This window comes from Sitophilus oryzae, unplaced genomic scaffold (assembly GCF_002938485.1).
Source record: "Sitophilus oryzae breed Bouriz unplaced genomic scaffold, Soryzae_2.0 scaffold_465_pilon_pilon, whole genome shotgun sequence".
Classification (NCBI taxonomy): Eukaryota; Metazoa; Arthropoda; class Insecta; order Coleoptera; family Curculionidae; genus Sitophilus; species Sitophilus oryzae.
The window spans coordinates 6898508-6925125 of record NW_022147046.1 but is presented as its reverse complement, the minus strand read 5'-3'; the positions used below and the strand labels follow the sequence as shown (position 1 = coordinate 6925125).

General features: G+C 31.9%; 1 protein-coding gene across 2 annotated transcripts in view; it reads right to left on the bottom strand.

Moving 5' to 3' along the window:
- Positions 1-26618, bottom strand: part of LOC115885992 (knirps-related protein-like) — a 100542-nt gene that overhangs the window by 65683 nt on the left and 8241 nt on the right. For both annotated transcript variants that reach the window (XM_030905026.1, XM_030905027.1), the window contains exon 2: positions 15993-16057. The gene's annotated coding sequence lies outside the window, so the exon portion shown is untranslated. The remainder of the gene's footprint in view (positions 1-15992; positions 16058-26618) is intronic.

Genomic DNA, 26618 nt, shown 5'->3' with positions numbered 1-26618 from the left:
TGTATCTAATGGCAATTTTGTTTCTATTGTTATGTTTCTATTCAGTATGGTTCTTCTAGACAAGAAGAGATGCAATGGGTATCTTACATACATAAATCTGTTTTGTGACTTTTTAATAACATTTATAATAAAAAATATTAATAAACACGTGTTTTATTAAATTTATTAATATTTACTAATGCTTTATGAATTTACAAAAGCAATTGTAAATTCACTATAACAAAATGTTTTAATTTGTTGTTACTCTATAGTAACATTACAAGAAACTGGCGATTTTAAAAGATAAATTTATAATGAATAAGTAAATCTACTATGAGATACACATTTTTTAAATAAATTCACAAGGAATATTGGTGAATATAAAGATAATATATTATAACATATTGACATACATGCCACAGAAATTAGCCATACAGCGATTTTACAAACGAGTTGTAAACGTAAAGAACGAATGGTAAATTTACTACCAATACTCTACGACAAGAAATAACCCTCAATATTATTATTAAATTCACAATTTTTTTTTTTAGATAAAGCTACTCTCATTAAATTTTGATACTTCTACGAGCGTGTTTTTTTTTAAATACTAATATTTCAACGATGTTTCGGAAGGAACCAACCACAGACTCAGTACTATTCATTAAATATAAATATATTTTCGAATCTTGATAAAATTATGAAGTACCTATACACCAATTTTACAAACTTATTTTTCATAACTATGGGTATTTGGCGATACGTGCGTCGAGATGAAGAATAATAAAACGACGTCTCCGTCTGAGACCAAGAAGAAGATGTTCTTGGTATGTTTGAAAGTTGACCTATAACACCGTTTCGACTTGGTTAGTACCGTATTAGTTCGACAAACATAAAAGTAAATTAAATCTAAAAGCGTCCGCTGCTTGGAAAGTCGCTACTTTCCTACAGTTCAAACAGATCTATTGACATTTTCAATTCGGAGATGGCGACTGAAGAGGACGATGCGCTATTATAGACGGGCTTCGCTATGATGAAGAAGTGAAACCGTTGTCAACCGTTGTTTGTTTGTCCTAGACGTATTTTATAGCCCAATACTCATTTTTACGTCAAATTATATCCATTAATTTTTAGTTGGATTGCGAAGAAACTGTATTTGTATTATACAAGTTATTAACATTAGCGAAGTTCATTTAAATAATATCTACCACATGCGTCTCAAAAGTGGCTCACACCTATAAATTTTCAGATAAAAAACAGATTTGGTTTGTTAGTATATGACATAAATTAGGATTGATTGACGTATTCAACTGTTTTTGATCACTTCCTGTTTCACTGGAAATGACTATAACTTTTGATTTTTAAATGGCACCCTCGGTATATTTTTACTTTATTCGATAGAAAATGGCACTGTGAATAGAATGACATATCATATGTCAACTGTTAAAAAAATCGTATTTTAAATTTCAGTCTAGAGTGCCATGGCTGTGTTAAAAACACTTAATTTTTAATCATGTGCACTCCCCCGGAAGATCATGGCAATGCTATAAAAATCGGAGAAGAACTATTGGAATATGTAGCGGAATATAATTACCTCGGCAGTTTGATTTCGGAAAAGGCCAATATCGACTCTGAAATTCAGCACAGGATTAGCAGCGCCTTAAGAGCATTCTGGAAATTAAAAGACAGGGTTTTCTATAATCATGACTTGAGTACAATAACGAAACTTGCAGTGTACCGAGCAATTATAATCCCCACCATGTTATATGGGAGCGAAATCTGGGTGCCGTACCGCCGACACAACAAGTTGTAACAGAGACCCCTTAGACAACTCTTAAGAATCCGGTGGTTCCATCATGTCTCGAACGTATCGGTCCTTGAAAAAGCTAACTGCGAGAGTATTGAAGTCATGGTTACAAAATCCCTCTTAAGATGGGCTGGCCACATATGCAGAATGCAAGAAAACCGCATACCAAAATCTCTGCTGTACGGTGAGTTTGTAGACGGTAAGAGGAGGCCGGGTGAACAACTCAAAAAGTACAAGGACATTTTCCACGAAAACTTAAAGGGGATTAACATGCAGAATCATTGGGAAGAAGCAGTTCAAAATAAAACTCAATGGAGAAGAATTATAAACTCAGTCAACAGCGACAAACAAAAAGTAAAGAGGCAACAAAGCAATGAGATTTTTGAATATCCGGAGTGCGGTAGGCAAATAACATCACGTATCGGGCTTTTCAGTCACAGAAAAGCTCATGAAAGAAAACGCCTTGCGTGACCATCTTTTGATACATGTCGAATACTCGTGAGCGAGTAATGGCAGTATGTATGTATGTAATTTTTAATCAAAGACCTTGAGAAAATAGATTTGATCGTCTAATGTTTTTCATGTCTTGTTCTGGCCGGTTAAAAGATGCTCAAATCGTATTTTCAATCATATCTCATTTTTTCAAATGGAACAAAGGTAGTTCCTTAGGATATTTCGAAAAAGCATTTTTTTAAGAATAATTTGATACCACACATTTGGTATTTCGAGTCAAATTGTCGTTACGAACCGCATGTTACAATTTCAAATAAACCATATGTGATAATACCAAAAGTTGACATTTGATATGTCATTCTATTCAGAGGGTCATTTTCTATCGAATAAATTAAAAAAATTCCGAGAGTGTCATTTAAAAATCAAAAGTTGTATTGATTTCCGGTGAAACAGGAAGTGGCCAGAAACAATTGAATACGTCAATCCTAATTTATGTAATATACTAACATACCAAGTTTCGTTTTTTTATCTGAAAAAATAAAAAAGTTATAGGGTGGATTTATATATTTATTTCCAAAATTTGAGATTAAGAAAACCAATATTATTGAATTTAAATAGAAAAATAAAAATGGTATTACATATTACCCGAAATTACTCTACTTGAATGGAATATTTTTCAATTGATTGTCAATATGAAACAATTCCACTCATTCAAATTTCAATGATGTTTTACTGAAACAATATTTATTCAAAATTTTTTAACATCTTAACGCACAAATGACGTTTGAACAGTCGACCCATTTTTCAATTAACGATATTTTGAAATCTGACACCAATTATCGCTTTGTCAAATGATTTGCAATTGATTTAATCAATATTTGTAAAAGAAATTACTAAATCATCTTATTTTACTTAAAGAAAAAAAGTGAAAATATACTCAAAATGCCTTTCTCATAAAATATCGTTTTTATATATTTACTTACGATAGTAATAACTTAAAATTTCGAAACTTTATAAAAAATAACTATGTATTCGAAAACTAACTTCAAATTTCAGAAAGGAGTATATTACATAGCATCATCATCAGATAATCAAAACTCATCATCTGAAGACTTGAAGAAAATAATGTTCTAAGTGCCAAAAAATCGGTTTGTGATGTTTAATTTGTAAAATATCCATAACTAACCATATATATAAAGCGCTAAGTAGTTATGGGAAAAACCGATGAATTTTAATAATCGAGTACTCGAGTTTCTAGCGATTTCAAAATTCAATAATCGAGCGATCACTCGAGCGAAATTTCGCTCGTATTTAAATATACGGTTTTTCGCCGCCGCTGTCGCTCGTAACGCCAAACGCCAAGCAGTAAGCTGCGTGCGCAGAGCGCATATTCTTTCGATGATAGTGGCAAGCGACGAGTAGTTTCGTAATTTCGCTTGATCATGCATCGAAGCCTTGTTGATGTAGGTGGTAAAATTTTGTCACACAGTTACGTAACAGATAACGTCGTATAGTCCTATAATTAATAATGCGGTACCAATCAAAAGAACAATCTGTTTTTGCTTTCAACAACAACTTTGCTTTCTTTTTTTGGAACTTTTATTCTTTTAGAATAAAATTAATTTAGATCTTTATAATAATCATCCTTAACTACAGCTCCATTTGAAAGAATTATCACTTTTTGTGCCATTACTTTCTAATTTTGAAAGATAAGTTCAAGAAATTTCGTTGGATAAATTTAGATTAGTTTTACTAATCCCGCGTAAATGTTTTGTGCAATCTGTAATCTGTAACTTTGAAAACGCTAAGCGCTTTTAGACGCTCAGCGTATATGACGTTAATTTTCGCTGAGCGCGCACTTAACTAACGATTTCGGTATTCTCGTCTGACGCGCTTAGCGTCTTTACTGATTGCGCTGGGCGCTTTGAAAACGGTTGCCTTGAAGGATCGTTTTGCTTGTCGAACTGTCAGTGAAAATCGAAAATTGTGATTTTGTGCGTTATCTTGCTCTTTAGTGAAAATTACTACTTCTTCTATAAATTCCCCAATAAGTAATTGATAATTTACGACTTGGCAGCTATAAATATTGTTCAAAACATCGAAAATGCTGAGAAGCGACTTCAACACTTCCCTCATATAATAAGAATAATGACATATCCATAGAAAAATAGCTTGACATAACTCAACAATAGGTTATGAAATTCACGTAACATTGACATTTTTCATTGTAACATCCGTCACTTATCAACTTTTGACTATTAGCTACATTAGAAATGTGATGTTGCCAATATGTGCTCAACGCGTATCCAGAACACGATTCGCATGGCAACGAGAATACCAAAATCGACTGCCTTGCGTTTCGCTGATCGAATACTTGCGCTCACCGCTTTGAAAGCGTAACGTTTTTATGTCAAAGTTACAGAATACGGGCCCTGGTCTTCATTAGGCATTTTGCAAAGCGACTGAAAACAAATAGGATTTTTTGCAAAATATCCTTCCATTGTTAAAAACGCCGGCGTTTTATAATGTGCATAGTCTTTTTGCAAAATGCCGAGTTATTCGATGCGCCTGCGACATATATAAAGTCAAAAGTCAAAGGAACAACTGTCTTTGACAAAGGTCTGATGATAGCTGGAATTTCCGAAACCGGTCACTAATAAAGATTTTTTTTGATATTGGTTTGGACTTTGTTATTGATTTTAACATTAAGTTTTTTGCCATGGGCCGCCACTTTTTGTGAAAATGAACAAACTCTGTAACTTATAAATTAATAGTAGATTCAATATCCCCAAACAAAGAGAAGCTGCTTTTGATATAACGGAAAAGAAGATTTCTTTAAATGATCCTTCTAACTTTAAATATGCCATTGTTTATCATCAATGGTGTTTGTGTTTTAAACTTACTCCGTAGCATAATCCTAGTTAATCTTTACAACAATGACGCTAAATATGTATTTTTCTCGTTTTTACCACCATTAAATGTACTATTATTATTCTTCAAGATCATGAGAAAATCATACTGCACACGAGATACGATAGTTAGCAAAAAGAAAAAAAGTTTAAATATAGAAAGAACGATTAAAATACAAACATAAACAAGATATAGGTTAATATTACAACGGTGTTTCATTTTTTAAAGCGAATAAAGTGATGAGAGTGACGATTTTGTGACAGATAGTAATTTATTGTTAAAATGAAACGGCAAACGTAAAAAAGTTTTCTAGTTCTTTTCACAGTTCTTTTAGTTTCAAAGTAATGGAATTGTTCCAATTTTGGTCCGCAGTTATTTCCCCTATCCGCCACCTGGTGTCGCGTTCGATGGGAGTTTGTAGTTTTCCACATGGATTTTCTCAAAAAACGGACTACGGAAACACGGAATATCTCAAAAACAGGGACTTTTGTTGCAAATACTATTCCTAATCTTAAATTGAAAACCGCCTTTCGCTAGCTACTGTAATTTTGGAGTTACGATTTTTTAAAATTTTACAAAATTTTTACGAATTTTATAAAATGACAGCGATCTTCATTTCATAGCCATCGCTGCCGCCATTTTTATTCGATCATACGGTATGTACTCAACATGTTTATTTTTGTGAATAATGACATGTATTGACTGTTTCCATTCTAAATATCTTGAGAACGGTTGCTCGTAGCGATTTTTACCAAGATATATTTTTTACGCAAAAAATCATGGAAATGTATATTTTTTCACTCACTAGTTTTATGCAGGTACGGACGAAAAGTTATTACTTTTCAAAATAGTTGAAATACATGCATGTAGGTGGCGCCCCCTACAAATAGGAGTGATATTGACATCAAAATCAAATTTCTCATGTCAGAAAACTCTCAGACACCAATTTTCATCCAAATATTGACGTTACTTCAGAAATTATTTGGAAAAAATCGAAATAAAACTGAAACATCTACACCCTGTATCTTCAAAACTAAGCATTTTCGGACATACATTTATACGAACTTTTTTGCTTATTTTTATCTGCAGAATATGCTGCCAAAGTTTCCGAAATACAGTTCGGACCACCCTGTATATAGGAAGTGTGCTTAGTCTCCTAGTCCCCTAGTCTTCTAGTGGCGAAAAACCCAGAAGTATTTTCAATCAATGAACCCGCCACAAAGGTATAGACAATATTATTATTTTTTTTAATACAAATATACAAATATAAACCAAATATAGGTTAATATTACAACGGTGTATTATTTTTTTTGAACAGATTAAACGACGAGAGTGACCATTCTGTGACACTCGGTAATTTATCGTTAAAACGAAAGACAAACACAAAGAGAATTTCGAACATTCTTATTGTCCTGGTAAAGTTTGTCAAAAGTGTGCTATCAAAATATCACACGTGTGTAATGAAAAAATTAGCGGCCACAGTATGTGGATATTCTCCTTGTAGCGGTCGTACGTTAGAAATACAATAAATAAAGATCGGTGTAGAAAGTAAAATGGGTTTGATATTTTCCCACACACAAGGATGTTAAACGTTAAACGCCCTAGAAAATTACGTGTTTATCGTAGTACATCGGTGATCTGCAAAAGTTTGCAGAAACTAGAGAAAACTATTTCGAACTGAAATATCATTTCTACGCCTACTGCGACGTACCTTTTATATTATTGTACGGATTTTTTACTCAGTTGCATTACTAAGTATACTAGCTAACCCGGATAAATTCGTACCGCCTAACAGTGAGGTGACAGATTTTATCTTTTGTCAATCTTGTGGTACGAATGACCAATTGTCATGTGGAAAATCCTTCATTCGTACCACAAGATCGGAGTGGAACCAATCAATTTGTCTTTTGTTTTCTATATTTTTGTTTTTGCTTAAATTGTTCAAATTAGGCATGCGTGTACAGGGTGTCCCATATTGGTTGCAATTATAGAGTATCTCCGTTATTTGTGAAGATAGATGGGTGCGTTTTGCACAAACTTGTCCCACTTTTCTGTCAAACAGAAGATGCGGTAATCAACATTTTCATAGCCCTCTTTGTTTCTGAGCTACAGGGTCTTTTTGAAAGTCTTGCAATTTGGGACACTCCCTGTATCTCTGTTATTCCCAAAGGTATCGAGGTAAAAACTGCTTATTCTGGAACTGGTTACGTAGAATACAGTCTGTTATTCTACGAAAAGAATATTTTTAAAGATATGAACTAAAGTTGTTTTCTTAAATGGAACACCCTGTATATTTAGAAATTATATGATCTGGCTTGCCAAAAGCTTCTCAAAAATATATATCACTCTATAGTTATTTTCACTATTTAGTGCAATATTTAAAAAATATATTAAAAGATCGTATTTATCAGTAGGCCATGATTGATAATAAAAGAAACTAAAGAATTATTAAAAGTATACTGCTATCTGTCTCTTGTTTTATTTTTAAGAGCCACTAATATTTTTCTATATATTAGGGAATCTTAACTCTCTACCGCTATTTGAAAATCTTGGAAGCTATCGTATCGGAACTTTTAAATATTCATTTAGCTAATTTACGTGAAATGTACTTTCAGCAAGATGTGCCCCCCCCCCACCACACAACTGAACTTACAACGAAAATATTAGAATTTTGTTAAAACATTATTTCTCAAATCAATGAATTGGAACATATTTCTCAAATCAATGAATTGGACCCATATGATGGTCTCCCTGATTCCCGGATTTGTCCGTTCTCGATTTCTGATTTTGGCGATTTTTGAAACATAAGGCAACTAATACAATGTCGAACACCTGGAAATGCTTTAATATTGCAAGCTTTTAGATATTTGCAAAACCATCCTTATATAAAAAAAAGAAAAATATATTCAGAGATTCAGTGGCAACAGTTCAAAAGTAAAATATATGTCAATTCCAAATAAATGCTGTTAGCAAGGCGGATCATATGATTAATAAATATACAGGGTGTTCCCTTTGAAAAAACATAACTTTAGTTCATATTTTCACAACTATTTTTTTCGTAGAAAAACAGACTACGCCACTGTATTCTACGTAAAAAGTTCTACAAGAGCCAGTTTTCACCTTCTCGATATCATCCATAATAACGGAGATATGGGGGCCCAAATTGTCCCAAATTGCAAAATTTTCGAAAAGACCCTGTAGCTCAGAAACGAAGAGAATTATGAAAATTTTATTTACAGCATCTTCCGTTTGACCAAAAGTGGCACAGGTTTGTGCAAACCGCACTCTTCAATCTTCACGAATAACGGAGATACCGTGTGATTTCAACCAAAATGGGACACCTTGTACAGCATACGCAGACCTTTAAAATACCTACAGGGTGGCCCATCGAAAACGTTCCGCAATGCATAACGGCCAGGGTAATTTTTTTTTAGAAAATTCAAAAACACGTCAATTTTGTTTGTGAGGGGTACAACTTTTGCCCCAAAAATGATTGCAAAATCTTCAACCCTCTATAAGCGGGGGTGTCATCCCCCAATTTTTTTCAAATGGGAAGGGGGGTCAAGTGGTACCGCAATGAAAAGAGCTTTCTATTCTCTATACTTTCCCGCTTCGTTTTTGAAAGTCGGTCGAATGATTGAGAAAATATGAAGGATTGAAATTTGAAAATTTTATTTAAACATTTATCAGAGTAACGATAAGGATAAATTCCTTCGACCAATTTCCAGTTTTTTTTTATTATTTCTAGATGTTTACGCATTTTTTCCCTTGCCAGAAGGTTGAACGATCAGATGCGGTAGTTGCTAGAGAGCTGTTCTGTGACTTGTGCGTTGAAGCGGTTGAAGCTCTTTTCAATATCGTTAAACTTTTTAACAATTATGGTGTACTCACTTGCAGCAAGAGTGGAAATAATCGAAATTTATTTTAAAAATAATGAATGTGGCAATCGGGCTGCGCAGATATTCAATGAACGCCATCCTGACAAACACCTTTATGGCAAAATTGTTCGCGAGTTAGTAGCAAAATTTCGCGAAACTGGTTCCATTATGAATAAAAAGAGGCAGAGGGAAAATCCTGTAGTAAATGAAGCTATGCAGGTATTCGTATTGGGCGAAGTTGCCAAAGATAGTACGCTGAGTACACGAAAATTAGCCAATGAGACCGGCGTGAATCGTACAAGTGTCCAAATTATTTAAAAAACACAAGTTCCACCCGTACAAAATTCAGTTGGTACAAGAACTCAACGAAGACGATTTTGATCGTCGTTTGCAATTTTGTGAAACTATGAGTGAACGAGTGGCGAATGATATTAATTTCCCATTTAATGTGTGTTTTTCGGATGAGTGTACTTTCTTTTTGAACGGTGTAGTTAATCGGCATAACTGTCGATACTGGGCTCAGGACAACCCCAGGGTTTTTCACGAGGTGCACACCCAAAACCCTCAGAAATTCAACGTGTGGGCTGGTATTTTTGGAAATTCTATTGTGGATCCTTTTTTTCTTCCTGGAAATCTAACAGGTGATATGTACTTGGATTTACTGGAAAATACCATCGACCCAGCCCTAACTGACATCATAGAGAACAATCCTGGTACGTTGAAGCGAAACTAATATTTCAACGAGACGGTGCGCCTCTACATTACTCTCAAAATGTGCGTAATTATTTAAACAATAACTTTCCCGGTCGGTGGATAGGACGAATGGGTGCAGTTGAGTGGCCTCCCCGGTCACCCGACTTGACTCCTTCAGACTTTTTTCTATGGGGACACATAAAAAGTAAAGTATATAGCACTCCACCCGCCTCATTAGAAGACCTGCGAAGAGGAATTATTGATGTTTGTCGCGAAGTGACCCCGCAAGTTCTTCAGAATCTTCGAGAACGGTTTGAAAATAATTTGTATTACTGTATGGAGGTTGGCGGGCAACATTTTCAGCATTTGCTTCATTAATTGGGTAAGTTTTTTTTAATTAATTCAATTTATGCGTTTTTTTGCAAAAAATACTTTTCAAATTTCAATCCTTCATATTTTCGAAATGCCTCGACCGATTTTTAAAAAGGAAGCGGGGAAATATAGAGAATAGATAGCCCTTTTCATTGCGGCGCCACTTGACCCCCCTTCCCATTTGAAAAAAGTTGGGGGATGGTTTAGAGGGTTGAAGATTTTGCAATCATTTTTAGGGCAAAAGTTGTCCCCCTCAAAAACAAAATTGACGTGTTCTTGGATTTTTTGATAAAACAAATACCCTGGCCGTTATGCCTTGCGGAACGTTTTCGATGGGCCACCCTGTATTTACAAATTAACAAGGGAGCCAATATCTGCACAATTCAAAATTTGCATGTGATTTCCTAGGTTTCCAACGACAATGCACCACCCGGTATAATTTAAATCTTCCTGAAAACTTTATTTATTGATTTGCCCTCTATAAAAGTAAATAGTTACACAATCTTTATGTCAATCGATCATAAGTTGAGATAACCAGCAATTACAACTTTTAAATACCGTTTTATTTGTTCAAATTGGAAGAAACGCTACATCACTGCCGATGATCATTTTCATTTCTCGAAACAATTTCAAAATCGACATCGAGTTGTTTAAATAAATAAGAAATCTTTGCGCAACACGACAGAGAGCAAGCTATGTTTTATTAAACTATCTAAATCTACCTGATAGATGACCAATCAAAAATTAGTTGAAATTAGTCGAGTATAGTATTAAATTTGTTTTTAAGAAATGTTTAGTTTATTTACCCAATATATACGCGTAAGAACTCGTAGTAAAGTAGTTTTACTAAGAAATCTGTCTCTGTGGATTCTAAATATGTTTTTTTAGAGGAAACTTAGTATAGTACAAGTTTATTTTAGTTGAGTGTCCAATATTTATTAATTTAGGTGTTTTGTCAGTGGGAATATTCTTAGAAGCTGATTGAGATTCACAAATTATTTTTGTGTGGAAAATTCATTATTGTATAACGTAAAATACTTATGTATAGAGTTTTCAGAAATATTTACTGTGATAGCTACACATGCGATGTAGAATATAGAATTTGGGTCGAAACTTAAATACTCCGAACTAATAGGTCACCTACTAAAAACCCTATTAAAAGATGCGTACAATTTATTTTAGATTGAAATCATTGGAAACAAGAAATATCCATCTTATTCCATAGTCAAGCAGTAATTCGTCTAACGGCATTATTGGTTATATCACTTGTTAATTCTCCTTGTCCCTATCTATACTAATATATAAAATCCTTAAGTGACTTACTCACTGATTAATCTCGATCCTGCTCAAACCACTCAACGTAAGAAGTTCAATTTTGGCATACAGGTTGATTCTAGAGTGTAGAGATAAGAAGGGATTTTTCGAAATTCCATTTCCAAGGGGGTGAAACCATCCCTCAAATATTAGAATATTTTTTATTTAAAAAACGGTCAAGTTTCCGAAAAAAACGCTTTTTTAAAAAAAATATTTTAAAAAAAATATTTTAAGATTTTTTAAAAATGTATACAAGGTGTTTCGAAAAATCTGGCCATTGATTAATCACGATCCTGCTTAAAGCTCTTGACGTAAAAAGCTGATTTTTGGAAAACGAATTGACTTTAGGGTGTAGAGGTTCGAATAGAAGGGATTTTTCGAAACTCGAATTCTAAGGGGGTGAAACCACCCCTCAAATATTAGAATATCTTTTATTTAAAAACCGGTGAGTTTTTTCGGAAAAACTCTTAAACACGTATATTTTATTTTATTGTTTTACATATTTTAAGATTTTTTAAAAATTTATACAGGGTGTTTCATAAAATATGACCATTGAGTAATCACGATTCTGCTTAAACTGCTTGACGTTTAAAGGTGATTTTTGGCAAACGGATCGACTGTGGGGTGTAGTGGTTCGATAAAGAGGCGTTTCTCGATTGTTTTTCTCATGCTGACATAAATATGAGAAAATTTTATCCAGTTTGTAAGTTAATGGAAATTCTTGCTTTGCTTTATCATCATCATTACAAATGACTAATTCGACGCGAACGAAGTCGCGGGTACACGCTAGTTTTATTATATATTATAAAGAAGACTATTTATAGAAAATATTTTGTGATGATTTCATTCCAATTGTTAACTGATACTACTCTGTGTGTATATTGCACAGCGCGCTTATATGCTTATGTGTAATTTAAATTAGCACAAAAGTGAAAAAAAATCGAAAATAAACTTCATTGTCGGAAAGTTTTGATAAAACATAATTAGGTATAAATACCTGCGAAATTGATATTTTCAATTATTACATTTAGGTAAAATATTTAGAGCTTGAACTATATATAGATTTCACTGAAACTACAAAATCTCGTCTTTGATTTCGAAATTTTATAAATTCCTGATGTCTGTCTTTTACTGTCATAATTATTAGGGAAGCATCTTCAACCCCTATAATTAAATGGTACCTTTAATAAGTGGTTTCTTTACTATAATCTTCGACCTAGATCATCACTCCAAAATATGAAGCTGATCGATATCGCGTGGTTTTGATTTCTCTCGAAAAATCCCGGTCTTGTTATCTTCTGGTAAATTCCTTTTGAAAAATTCAGAACATGTTGTTATACAGATGGTTTTAGTGCCATAAATTGGGGTGACATCAGTGCACAGTGACATCAGCTTTTTTACGATCTCAATCGAACGAGTAAAGGTTAACATACACTGCGATTTTGTACGAATTGGTATTCAATGCATGAGGCTTTAAAAGAGCTTTTATATTTTTTTATTAAAGGCTATTTATAGTGTTTCATATTGGCATATTTTCTCTGAAAGCGACAGTGTTGCCATATTAAAATGTATATGTATAGAAAATGCATTCGTGTTAAACAATAGAATAAACAACAAACAAAATAAAAATTCTTTTATAGTTGTTGAATATTTCGTATGATCGAAATAAGTCGTTTAGTTGGCTTGAAACTGGCGAACTATCGATATTTACCATAATATTTTACATATGAAATAACAGCGATCTTAATTTCCAAGCCAACTCTGACGCCGTTTCTTGTTTAATCATATAATATTATATTAAATTGTTTAATAATAAAAAATCCGTACTATTAACTTGCTGTACCCAAAATCCGTAAATTTACGTTTAATCCGTAATTCTGGCAACACTGTCTCCGGCAACCACCCAATCTGTCGACTGAAAGTAGAACTACGGTACAGTATTCTTTATTCGCTGCGCTGTAAACGATCAGCGCGCAGCGGCGAAGATCTAAACTAAATCTCGGACAGGTTTTGTGCCACGAAATCGCCCATAAGGTTGCTTCTTATTTCTTCCATTAACGGTCTGGGTTTTTTGACATAATAATTTTCATTTCGGCGTCAATATCGGTGACTCCTAATTTGACGGAGCGCCATCTACTTATATTTTAATTGTTTTGAAGAGTAATTAGTTTTCATCCGTATTTGTATTACACTACTGTGTTAAGAAATATACATGTCCACCGTTTTTTTAATGTAAAAAGAGTCTTTTGGTAAAAATCTCTACGAATAATGGTTCTCAATATCTTACCCAAGTTCAATGTTCTCAAGTTCTCAAGATCTCATCCAAAATCAATGACATTGGATGCAAAGCTGCGTTGGAAAAGCCACATCAAAAAGAAAAACTAAAAATAAAAAACTAGGGCTTCTTGGGCTAAATTCAACGTTATCAATACATAATAAAATTAGTACTTTATCAACAGGTTCTCAAACCTGTATGGACCTATGGTATACAATTGTGGGGTTGTGCTAGTAAAAGCAGCCAAGAAATTATTCAGCGATTCCAAAACAAAGTACTAAGGAGTATTGTCAACGCCCCATGGTATTTCTGAAACAGTGACCTCCACAGGGACTCGGAAGTGGATACAGTTACCCAAACTTTACCTCATTCGCCAAGAGGTACGAAGAACGACTTCACCACCACGTCGTTGAGGCCATCCAGCTACTCGACAACAGAACCCACATCAAAAAGCTTAAACAGATTAAACCCTTAGAACTAGTTAATATGTGTTAGTGAAAAGGCAAATAGTGCTTGTGTACGCGATAATATTAGTGTAATTAAGTAAATAGTAAAAAATAAGAAACCCTAGTGAGTAAGTCCTTAGTATAAGTTATTTAAGTATTAGTAATTTAGATTGGAAAAAAATGCTTATTTATCTATATTAGATCAGATTGTAATTATAGTAAATTCCGTCCCCTATCCGCCACCTGGGGTCGCGTCTGATTGGAGTTTGGAGTTCTCCACACGGATTTTCTCAAAAACGGACTACGGAAACACGGAATATCTCAAAAACTGCGACTTTGACTGATTTTGATATTATTACAAATTTTGTTGCAAATATTATTCCTAATCTTAAATTGAAAACCGCGTTTCGCTAGCTACTGTAATTTTGGAGTTACGATTTTTTAAAATCTTTAACCCCCTCCCATACCCCCTTACCAACCCCCTACACCCACCAAAAACTAATGGCCAGATTCTCGGGTAAAACAGTATTTTTGTACCAAATTTGGTTAAAATCGGTTTAGCGGTTTTTGAGTTATCGTGTTACAGACGGACAGGCGGACAGACAGACAGACACCATGAAAATATTTTGTATTTAGGTAATTTATGACCCAAATAACTCATTTTGAATGACATTAAAAAAACTTTTTTTTCCGATCTTAATAGCCTACCATACCTGTTGGTATGGTCGGCTAAAATATTTAAAAACGAAATAATCAATATATGTCATATACATATACATTCATATAACTGTAACAAGTTTATACATTTAGCTTTAACGTGTAGGGTCACCTATATTTTATACTTTACGATTTCAGTTTAATAGTTCGCATCAACTTAACAATATTTTCGGAATTCGTTGTGTTATTGTGGTTTATATATCTTGATGGTACCAATCCTAGCGTTATAAAAACGAACCCACGCACACTTTTCGGCCGATTCCTTACAATGTCGCTCTCTGAAACACCATATTTTTTAAAGTAACAGTTAATTCCTGATACGAGAGCTAAGTAATACACGAAAGCGCTAAGTCCGAGTAATAAAATGTTTTCTATTTTAAACGATTTTATTGTGTGAACACTTAATCCTTTATAAGAGTTTCTTGAGAGATGATGAACGTAGCCGATCGTAAAAAAGAACTGAAAATATAAATCTCTCGATATAAGCCTGCTATAAAATTATAGGTTGCCTCTAAATTAAGTCTATAAATTATAATTTAGGACTTTTTTAAATGGAAATTATATATTTCTTTTTTATTTTCGTTTTTTTTTGTTAAATGTTTTGGCTACTGAAAAATAAATACACTTAATTTTATGTTCTTTTTCAATTTATTTTATGTTAGATAATATAAATAAAAGGAAACCACACTAAGTCTAGTTATTTCATTTTTGACTTATTTATATCATTTGACTAGATTTCTGCTAGAATATAAAGCTATATTATGAAAATATCGATCAAATCTTCTAAAATTATTAAGTTTCATTTTTGAGTTCTTCTTCGGACTTCTGCTTTTTAGACTCAGTTTGTTTTTGTTAGAAACCGACGATATACTTATTTTAAAAAGACCTTTTTTTGCCTGATAATTTAATTTTTTATTCATTTTAGCAACTATAATTTTAATGTTAAAATCATTGAAAGCTTGGACATCCTAATTGTGAAAAATGCTGTTTTGTTTTAATATTTTTTGGTTTGCATTGTAGAAAATTGCAACTATTTTTAGAAACATCTAATAACATTCAAGTTAAATATAAAACAACAACGTGAAATTTGATTTTAACTCATAATATCGTTTACGTGTGTGTGTTTAATATAATAATAATAGAAAAATTACCTTTTATTTTTGTGTAACAATGATGATGTCTGATTTCAAAGTACGTGCCAATTCGATATTTGGATCTGAAAAAAAAATCATTGTGTTAATATTTTCATACATAAAACGTTTGTTAATATTTCTAAAAACAATCGTTTATTAAAGAGGAGTTTTTTCTAAAAACACTGTTCTTGAGACTGATTTGTTTAAATATATATATATGTATATATATATATATATATATATATATATATATATATATATATATATATATATATATATATATATATATATATATATATATATATATATATATATAACCAAAACTAAGAAGAAAATTCTTGGGGATAGCGGGCTAGAGGCAAAAAATTAAACAATTTTTACAAACGCCGAGCTTTCGAAAATATATTTCCTTTTTCAAGGCTAAAACATCACAAAAGTCAACTGAATATAATATAATATTATATAAACTTACGTGTAAAAAGTTTAATTATAAAAATAGAAAAATATATCAATTTCTATATGGAAGAAAGGAACTAAAATTTTGTATAAAAGTTAAAATCTTCTTAAATATTCATGATTTCTGACATTACTAAAAATTATTTTGACATAGAAAGGTAAATTTAATTATTAATAAAAAAACACGTAAAAAACATATAAGGTTAATCACAAGTTACAAATAAAAATAAAGAAAAAATCAAATTTTAAATATTATTTTTATTTTTAATAAAATGGAGTAAGAAAGAATATATATTACTAAGATCCTCAATATCTTTTCTTTTATTAATACAATTATCATTAAATTAATGTAAATTTCTACCATTTCAAGAAAAAAAAATATTATATAATATAAAAAAAAAAAAAATAATAAAAATATATAATATTATATAAAATATTATATAATATTATATATTTTTTCTTGAAATGGTAGAAATTTACATTAATGATAATTGTATTAATAAAAGAAAAGATATTGAGGATCTTGGTAATAATATATTCTTTTCTTACTCTATTTTATTAAAAATAAAATAATATTTAAAATTTGATTTTTCTTTTTATTTTTATTTGTAACTTGTGATTAACCTTATATGTTTTTTACGTGTTTTATTAATAATTAAATTTACCTTTCTATGTCAAAATAATTTTAGTAATGTCAGAAATCATGAATATTTAAGAAGATTTTAACTTTTATACAAAATTTTTAGTCTTTCTTCCATATGGAAATTGATATATTTTTCTATTTTTATAATTAAACTTTTTACACGTAAGTTTATATAATATTATATTATATTCAGTTGACTTTGTGATATGTTTTAATTTGAAAAAGGAAATATATTTTCCGAAAGCTCGTGCGTATGTTTAAAAAATTGTTTAATTTTTTGCCTCTAATAGACCGCTATCCCCAAGAATTTTCTTCTTAGTTTTAGTTATAATTGATCGGTCAAGACTTCCTCTTTTGTATATATATATATATATATATATATATATATATATATATATATATTATATATATATATATATATATATATATATATATATATATATATACAGTGTGTCAATTTTAAAACTTCCCACCTTTAATATCTTTCTTGCAGTTAAAAATATGAAAAATCGGAAAGACACGTCAATTTTATTAGTAAGGGAGACACTTTAAATGAATATTTTTGGCCTTTTTCTTTCAACCCCTTAGGAGGGGTAAAAAAGGGGTAGAAGATTAGGTGGCAACATGGACGTAGCCATTACATTTTTCTAGTGGGTCGAAATTCGAAATAGTAATAAAGAGAAAATATTATAAACATTAACGTTTCCTTTCTCAAATTCGAATTAGTGGCAACCTCTAATCAGTTTCACAGGAATAATCGTTAACATTCCAGCAGGACGGTGCTCCAGCTCATTATTTTTTTCCGGTGCGACAGTGGTTAAAAGAAAGATTTGCAGGTACATAGATTGGCAGAAGGGGAATGTCTTTCAAGATCACTTAGATTTTATTTGGGGGGGGGGGACATCTTAAATCCATTATTTATAAAACACAATCTACTGATATTTGAAATGTTAGAGAGGTGTTTGAAAACAGACTTTATTACTGTTTACGGGGAAATGGACAACATTTTGAACAACTTATAAGATAGGGCGTAAGTGGTGTAACCTAATCTTCTAATCATTTGTACTACAAGGAGATCCATTGCAATAACTTGTGTGTAAACACTAACGTGAAAACCAAAATCTGGAACGTTTAATTGTTTCTGCAACTTTGACACGCGATTATTCGGAAACCTCTGGATAAAACGCAATAAAGTAGGATACCGCTGAAAAGAAAATTAAACGCCCTTTAAAACGATGTGCCACTTGACCCCCATTCCTATTTAAGATTGTAAAGGTGACATCTACCCCTCCTAGAGGGTTGAAAGAAAAAGGCTAAAAATATTCATTTAAAGTGTCCCCTTTGCAATTACAATTGATGTGTCTTTACAATTTTTCATATTTTTAACTGCAAGAAAGACATTAAGGGTGGGAAGTTTTAAAATTGACACACTGTATATATATATGAATCAAAGACTCAATTTTGTGCTACGGAATACAGGGTGGCGCGTCTCATACGCCGCGGAGGCTCCAAGGAGAACGACAGTTTGTATTGAAATGAGATTTTGTGAGCATATGTAGGTTAATTCAGAGCACATTTTAAAAATATAGAGAGTTCTACAGGGTGTCCCCAAAAAAAGTTACATATCAAAGTTGTGTTTTTTCTAATGGAACACCCTATATATTAATTAATTTTCGGATTCTGGGCGAAAAATAAAGGTGAGTTTTATAAGAGCAGTATATGACTAAAATGAGAGGTTTTTGACATATGTAATATTTTCTAGAAATAAAGAACAATTTTTAAATTACAATAAAAGCTACCTAAATTTGAATTTACCCGGTATAGCCTAATATGTAGTTAAATTAACTATAGTACTTCAAATCAAATTAAAACTTGATCCAACAAGTTATACAGGGTGAGACAAAATTAATATTGAACATTGGTCACATTTAAAAGCATGTTACTCTCTTATTTTAAATGGAACACCCAGTATATTATTCCGATATTCAATGGAGAATTCATGTCTCTTCAAAATACTATTAAGGTTCAAACAAAGATTTTGCTAGATATTTTCATTTACATGATTTGATCTGAGTAGATCTTTATTATTTGATAAAATCTAGGTGGCTGTGATATATCTGACGTTACTTCAATATACCTGTCAAATTAGTCCAACTTTAATAACTAGTTATCATTTTGTGTCAGTTAAAACAAAAAAAAATTCTCAGAAATTTGCTGAAATTGCAAACTTATCTTACATCAGAGAGAATTGATATGATTCTGTTGTTGGTGAATGCAGAGTTTAGTGTAAGGAGGGGAGTGCGACAGGGCTGTATATTGTCGCTTCTGCTATTCAATGTGTACTCGGAAAATCTATTTAGAGAGGCACTGGACGACACAGTGGATGGGCTGGTAATAAACGGAGAAATAGTAAACAATTTGAGATATGCAGATGATACCGTTCTGTTGGCCGATACCGCTGAAGGTCTCCAAAGGCTTATAGATCGTGTGGTGAATACATGCAGCAGATACGGAATGAAGATGAACTGCAAGAAGACTCAAACGTTAATCATTAGCAAGAACTATATCAACAACTTTCAGTTCACTGTTAACAACATCGTTTTCCCAGCGGCCGAGACAGTTGCATACCTGGGCTGCACCCTGACTAAAGACTGGGACCACTCTCGCGAAATAAAACACCGAATCGAAATCGCGAGAGGGACATTTAACAAAATGCGAAAAATACGATGCAACCTGTCCCTCAACGTCCACGCTAGAATCAGAATCCTGATATGCTACGTGCTCTCAACCCTTCTGTATGGAGCAGAGGCGTGGACCCTCACCGACGCATCATGCAAGCGGGTGGAGGCATTTGAGATGTGGTGCTATCGGCGTATTTTTAGGATTACGTGGGTGCATCGCGTGTCAAATTAGACTGTACTACATCGCATCAACAAGAAGTTGGAGTTTCTGGTAAATGTCAAACGAAGAAAACTGGAATACTTCGGACACATCATGCGGAACGAGAAATACCGCCTACTCCAACTCATACTGCAGGGGAAAATAGAAGGCAGAAGATCAGCGGAACGCAGACGAATATCGTGGCTGCGAAATCTACGAACATGGACCGGATTGACGTCAACAGCTTTGTTCAGAACGGCAGTGAACAAAGTAATATGGATCAATGTGATAGCCAACATCCAAAGAAGATAGGCACTTTAAGAAGAAGAATAAAAATAGAATAAACATTATAAAGCTAGAATAGTATACTGTTTTATATTTACTCTATTTTTTTGAAGATTATAAAAAGCATTTGTAAAAAATATATATCCTTCAAATCCTTCAATTTAATAGCTGTTAGTAAGAAGTTTTCAACTTTTCAAATATGCGTACATAGTGCACACAATTTTTTTTTCATAATTCACTAGCCGTCCCTAAACTGATAACTAGCGCCTTATTAAGATAATACCAACTTATATAATTCCATCTCTAAAAGAATTCAAACAGTATAAATGATTAAAAAAAAACGGAAAATTATCAGTATACTAAGTGCCAATACACATGTAATCACGATCATGGCGATTATATAGATTTCTGTTTTCTAATAACAAGCGGCAATTTAATTATAGCTGTTGAAAAGCTCGAGCGTAATCATACCGCGAGACCTCTAAAGTGATTTAAGACAGATTGGTATTGGAGCAATTTGGAAAATTGGCGTCCGCTTAAGGCCCCGACTGGACCAGCTTCTGAATCAATTATGGAAATTAAGTTAAAAGCCGTCTCCTTCGGCGCATAACAGCTAATTTGCCGAATCCGATATGACTGGTCCCGATAAATTGTCATACGTTATTATGTTAAATAATAAAATTTCTCTCAAATATTAAAGAGTAATACATGCTAATCAATAATTATTATAATTTTAATTAATGTTCTGAATGTGGTCGGTTAGGATAGGTTAACAGAATTAAAAAGTACGGAAGATTAACTTGAATATAATTTCAAATCATCTTTTTTTGCATTGAAAACACTCTCTCCCAGATATGCTCACGATACTCTGTACAGGGTGTGTCATTTTGGTTGAAATCGTACGGTATCTCCGTTATTCGTGAAGATAGAAGGGTGCGGTTTGCACAAACCTGTGCCACTTTTTTGTCAAACGGAAGATGCCGTAAATAAAATTTTCATAGCCCTATTCTTTTCAGAATTACAGGGTCTTTTTGAAAATTTTGCAATTTGGGACACCCCCTGTATCTCTGTTATAGTTAAAGGTATCGAGACGGTGAAAACTGTTTATTGTAGAAATTTTTACGTATAATACTGTGGCGAAGTCTGTTATTCTAAGAAAATAATATTTTAGCCATATTATCAAGAAATTATGTTTATAAACAAAGAACTAAAAAAAAATTCAAAAATTTTTTCAAAAAATTTCGAGTTTTCAAAATTTTTTTTCGCGAAAAAAACCTCATCCAATTACCAAAATTCCATATTAAAATAATGCATTCTTTAATTCATTCATAGTAAATGTTCAAAGTGACCATCATTCATTTCAATGTAGACATCTGATTTTGTGCTCTACGATCTGCGTAGATACCCTGTGGAATATCCTTGGTGTTGTCCGAATTTGATTGAAACAATCAATAATGCGTTGCCGTAGTTGCTTTTCAGTATTAATGCACTGAGCAAACCAAATTTTTTTAAAACCAAAAAAGTTTATTTAGTTTTTAAAGCAATAAGATGTTTTAAAAATCATGAAATTTTGATTTTCCAGTTAATTATTTAATAATTACTTGGTTACTTTTGAACCGCCATAACTTTCATAAGTTTAGGTTGATTAACCATTTAGCAACCCATCAGAGCAATCTTTTTGCTTTCAATTTTTCTCAAAACCATCGCTCTGGCGATGTGCCACAAGATACCTTTTGTAGGAAAAAGTACGTAGTTTTCAAAAATGAACCCCCGTTGCAAAAAAATTAACCTCAAAAAGTTATTCACGAAATAACCCCTACCCTTGCAAAACTACCCTTTCCACTTTTCCAAATAATTTTCAGTATCACCATTTGATTTAGGGTCAAAATTTATGGCAGAGGATTTTTTCGAAGTCTTATCTCGTTTTTTAAGCCTACAAATTCAAAACAACGTTTTTAAATTCACCCTTTTAGTGCCCCTAACTCCCTTAATATGCATTTTCCGCCCTATACTTACAGGAACTTTTTACTATTTTTTAGGAATTACTATCACCCCGATTTTTTTTTTACACCATTTCAATGACACCTGTATTTATAATTTATTTATTTTTTGTATCCTGAAACATTTTGATTAAAAGAAAATATGTAAAAGTGGGCAATGATGTACCGGTCAAGCTTGATCACGTGACTAGAAGTTTATTTGGTATGAACTATAGATCATTTAGTTCGAAATCTTTATAAGCAAATATAGCTTTTTTTCTAGATTAACCCTTGTACCAAAAAAAATAACTTAAAACACTGTACTGTTCATATTCTATATCCTGTCTCCCATTATTATCATTAAGGATGCGACATTGCATAACTAAAAAAATATCTAAAAACGACTGTAAACCGAAATCAGACTAAAATGCATTGTAAAACTAGTATAAAATAATATTTTTAATGTAACTTGTTTCTTGATGCTAATGTTTTTCATATTTTTATACGATGGTAAACCGCCGTATTTTTCTAATTTAAAATATAATATTTAAACAAATCCTTCAGAGCATCTTCCATGTTAAACATCAAGTTGATTTTCTATTAACGTTGGTATCCTTGAATTTGTAAGTCGCTTGGCGGATAATTGTGTGAAACAATCATTTAAAGATAGAACTGTGCTGTGTGCGGAATATACACATTAAAACTAAATAAAATTATGGGAATATGGTAACATAAATATAGTTACTCTGCCATTTGAAAGCTAAACACAGACATTGTTTTTTTGTTGTTGAATAGACTAAAGGAATCTATTTTTTATTTTACAAAAAAGTGTTCTAATAATAAAAAATATACATATATTTAAAATTAAGTAGAATCATTTCGAGTTTCGCGTTTATTTGTGCCTACAGATTTATTTTTATTAAAAAAAAAAACTACCCATAACGATTTTCACAGACGACATTCAAATATTAACAAAAAAATATATTTAATTTTGTTTTAAAATGACAGACAACAACTGTCTTTGTCAAAAATTCGTTTGAAAGATCTACTTATTTTATGGAAATTATTACGGGTTCCTTTTCCAATCGCCTGTTGATCTCTCTAAACTTTACAGGGTGTTCCGAACTGTATTCCGAAAATTTCGGCAGTATATTTTGTAGATAAAAATAAGTAAAAAAGTTCGTATAAATGTATGTCCTAAAATGCTTCGTTTCGGAAATACAGGGTGTGGAAGTTTTATTTTTTATTTCGATTTTTTCCAAATAATTTATGAAGTAACGTCAATATTTGGATGAAAAATTGGTGTCTGGGAGTTTTTTGACATGGGAAATGTTATTTTGATGTCAATATGACTCCCTACTTGTAGAGGGCGCCATCTACATATTTTTAACTGGTTTAAAGAATAATAACTTTTCATCCGTACCTGTATAAAACTACTTAGTAAAAAATATACATTTATGATGACTTTTACATAAAAAGATCTCTTGCTAAACATCGCTAAATCGTTCTCTCAGATATTTAGAATGAAAATATACAGTACATGTCATTATTCACTAAGTAAACATTTTGAGTGTTGAGTACATAGTTATATGTTTGAAATAGAATTTGGGAAGTTATTTTTTGAAATTAATCATAAATTTTTGTTCGAAGAAATGTTGATAAAACAGTTTCGGTTGAACTTTAGGCACAAAAACATTCCAAATTTATAATTTCAGCCTAATAACTATTTAGTCAACATGTTAAATTTATTTCAATGATGACAGATATTGATAATTTAGATTCCAAATATCTCGAGAACCATTACTCGTAGCGATTTTTACAAAGATACCTTTTTTACGTAAAATACATCGAAAATGTAAATTTCTTACTCGGTAGTTTTATACAGGTACGGACGAAGAATTATTACTCTTCAAACCAGTTAAAAAATATGTAGGTGGCGCCCCCTACAAATAGGAGTCATATTGACATCAAAATCAATTTTTTCATCTACTTATTTTATGGAAATTATTACGGGTTCCTTTTCCAATCGCCTGTTGATCTCTCTAAACTTTACAGGGTGTTCCGAACTGTATTCCGAAAATTTCGGCAGTATATTTTGTAGATAAAAATAAGTAAAAAAGTTCGTATAAATGTATGTCCTAAAATGCTTCGTTTCGGAAATACAGGGTGTGGAAGTTTTATTTTTATTTCGATTTTTTCCAAATAATTTATGAAGTAACGTCAATATTTGGATGAAAATTGGTGTCTGGGAGTTTTTTGACATGGGAAATGTTATTTTGATGTCAATATGACTCCTACTTGTAGAGGGCGCCATCTACATATTTTTTAACTGGTTTAAAGAATAATAACTTTTCATCCGTACCTGTATAAAACTACTTAGTAAAAAAATATACATTTATGATGACTTTTACGCAAAAAAGATCTCTTGCTAAACATCGCTAAAAGTAATCGTTCTCAAGATATTTAGAATGAAAATATACAGTACATGTCATTATTCACTAAAAATAAACATTTTGAGTGTTGAGTACATAGTTATATGTTTGAAATGATAAATTTGGGAAGTTATTATTTTTGAAATTAATCATAAATTTTTGTTCGAAGAAATGTTGATAAAACAGTTTCGGTTGAACTTTAGGCACAAAAACATTCCAAATTTATAATTTCAGCCTAATAACTATTTAGTCAACATGTTAAATTTATTTCAATGATGACAGATATTGATAATTTAGATTCCAAATATCTCGAGAACCATTACTCGTAGCGATTTTTACAAAGATACCTTTTACGTAAAATACATCGAAAATGTAAAATTTCTTACTCGGTAGTTTTATGCAGGTACAGACGAATTATTACTCTTCAACCAGTTAAAAAATATGTAGGTGGCGCCCCCTACAAATAGGAGTCATATTGACATCAAAATCAATTTTTTCATGTCAAAAAACTCCCAGACACCATTTTTCATTGAAATATTGATGTTACTTTAGAAATTATTTGGAAAAAATCGAAATAAAAATGTAACTTCTACACCCTGTATCTCCGAAACTAAGCATTTTAGAACATGCATTTATATGATTTTTTTTACTTATTTTTATCTGCAGAATATGCTGCTGATATTTCCTGAATAGAGTTTGGACGACCCTGTAGAGTGTACGGGTTTCATTGCTAATTTCCTGTTGATGTCTCCAAACTATATACTAAAATACAATACTTGTTTACCCTTTTTCTAAACACTGTTAGAGTATTTACTTTCAAATTAAGAGTTTTGACAAAATAACTTAGCCAGAGTTAAGTTTAAAAACGTAATTAACAAATAATTAACGTTAGTAGCTTTTAAAGTTTCTCCTACGTCTATATCTATCGTTCGGTTCTGCGAATCCAGTCTCGTTAAGGGTAATTACAAAATATTCTCAAACAGCTATTAATTCGCAATAAAAATCAATCTTACCGGCTCGGTGTTGTGGTTCGTGGAAAGTGATATTCTTTCGAATAAGTGAAGCAAGGCGGAACAGAATTAAATCATTTAACTTTATATGCTTTAAGCTCTTGGTAGTGTTGACTTTTTAAATGAAGAATAACAGATATATCACCAACTAATGTCTATACCTTTGTGGCAGACTTAATTCTTCATACAACGTCATTTTAATGGAATGTTACAGGTTTATAATCCTAGATCATATATACTTACGTGAATAAATAAACGCGATAAGTTTAGCATTAAAAAATATGTCTACAACATCACGATGTGCCATTTTCAAACCTTCTTTATTGCACTTATGAAACGTTCAATAGGTTTGTCTTTTTCGAGGACCTTACTTTGCACATGCGCATTAAAAGTTGCACGAATTTCCAAAATGATCACAATTTTATACGGTTTAGAAAGTTCAAATTATACATTGTTATGGAAACCAACTTTTCATTGTCATCTTATTGTCATAATCTTGTCATAATCTAACTTCCATTGTGTGAAGACGCTTGTTTTTTGCGTTTTTTATTTTAAAAATTGTATTAATTACTCTTTTATCGACCGCTTTTATATAGCCAAGGATGCAAGTGTGTTCAGTGAGAAGTTAATTTTAAGTTTGTGCAATTATATTTATATTTTTTTTTCGTTAGCCTTTCTAAATACTCGTAAAAATGACTAGAAAGTGTTTGGTGTGTGGAAGATCTAATATAAAGGTCCCCGAATTATCTTTTCATGAGCAAGTAAAGCATTCAGTTGTTCTTTTATTTATATTAAACGATACTTTAAACGATTACTTATCCACGTAAGTATACATGATCTAGGTTTATAATAGACGTATCTGCTAAAGAAACTAAGTTTTCTTAAATAGTTTTATTTATATATTTTAAATAGTTTTTTGGTTTGTTCTTCTTTTTTGCTTCCAATAACGGGAGGAGATA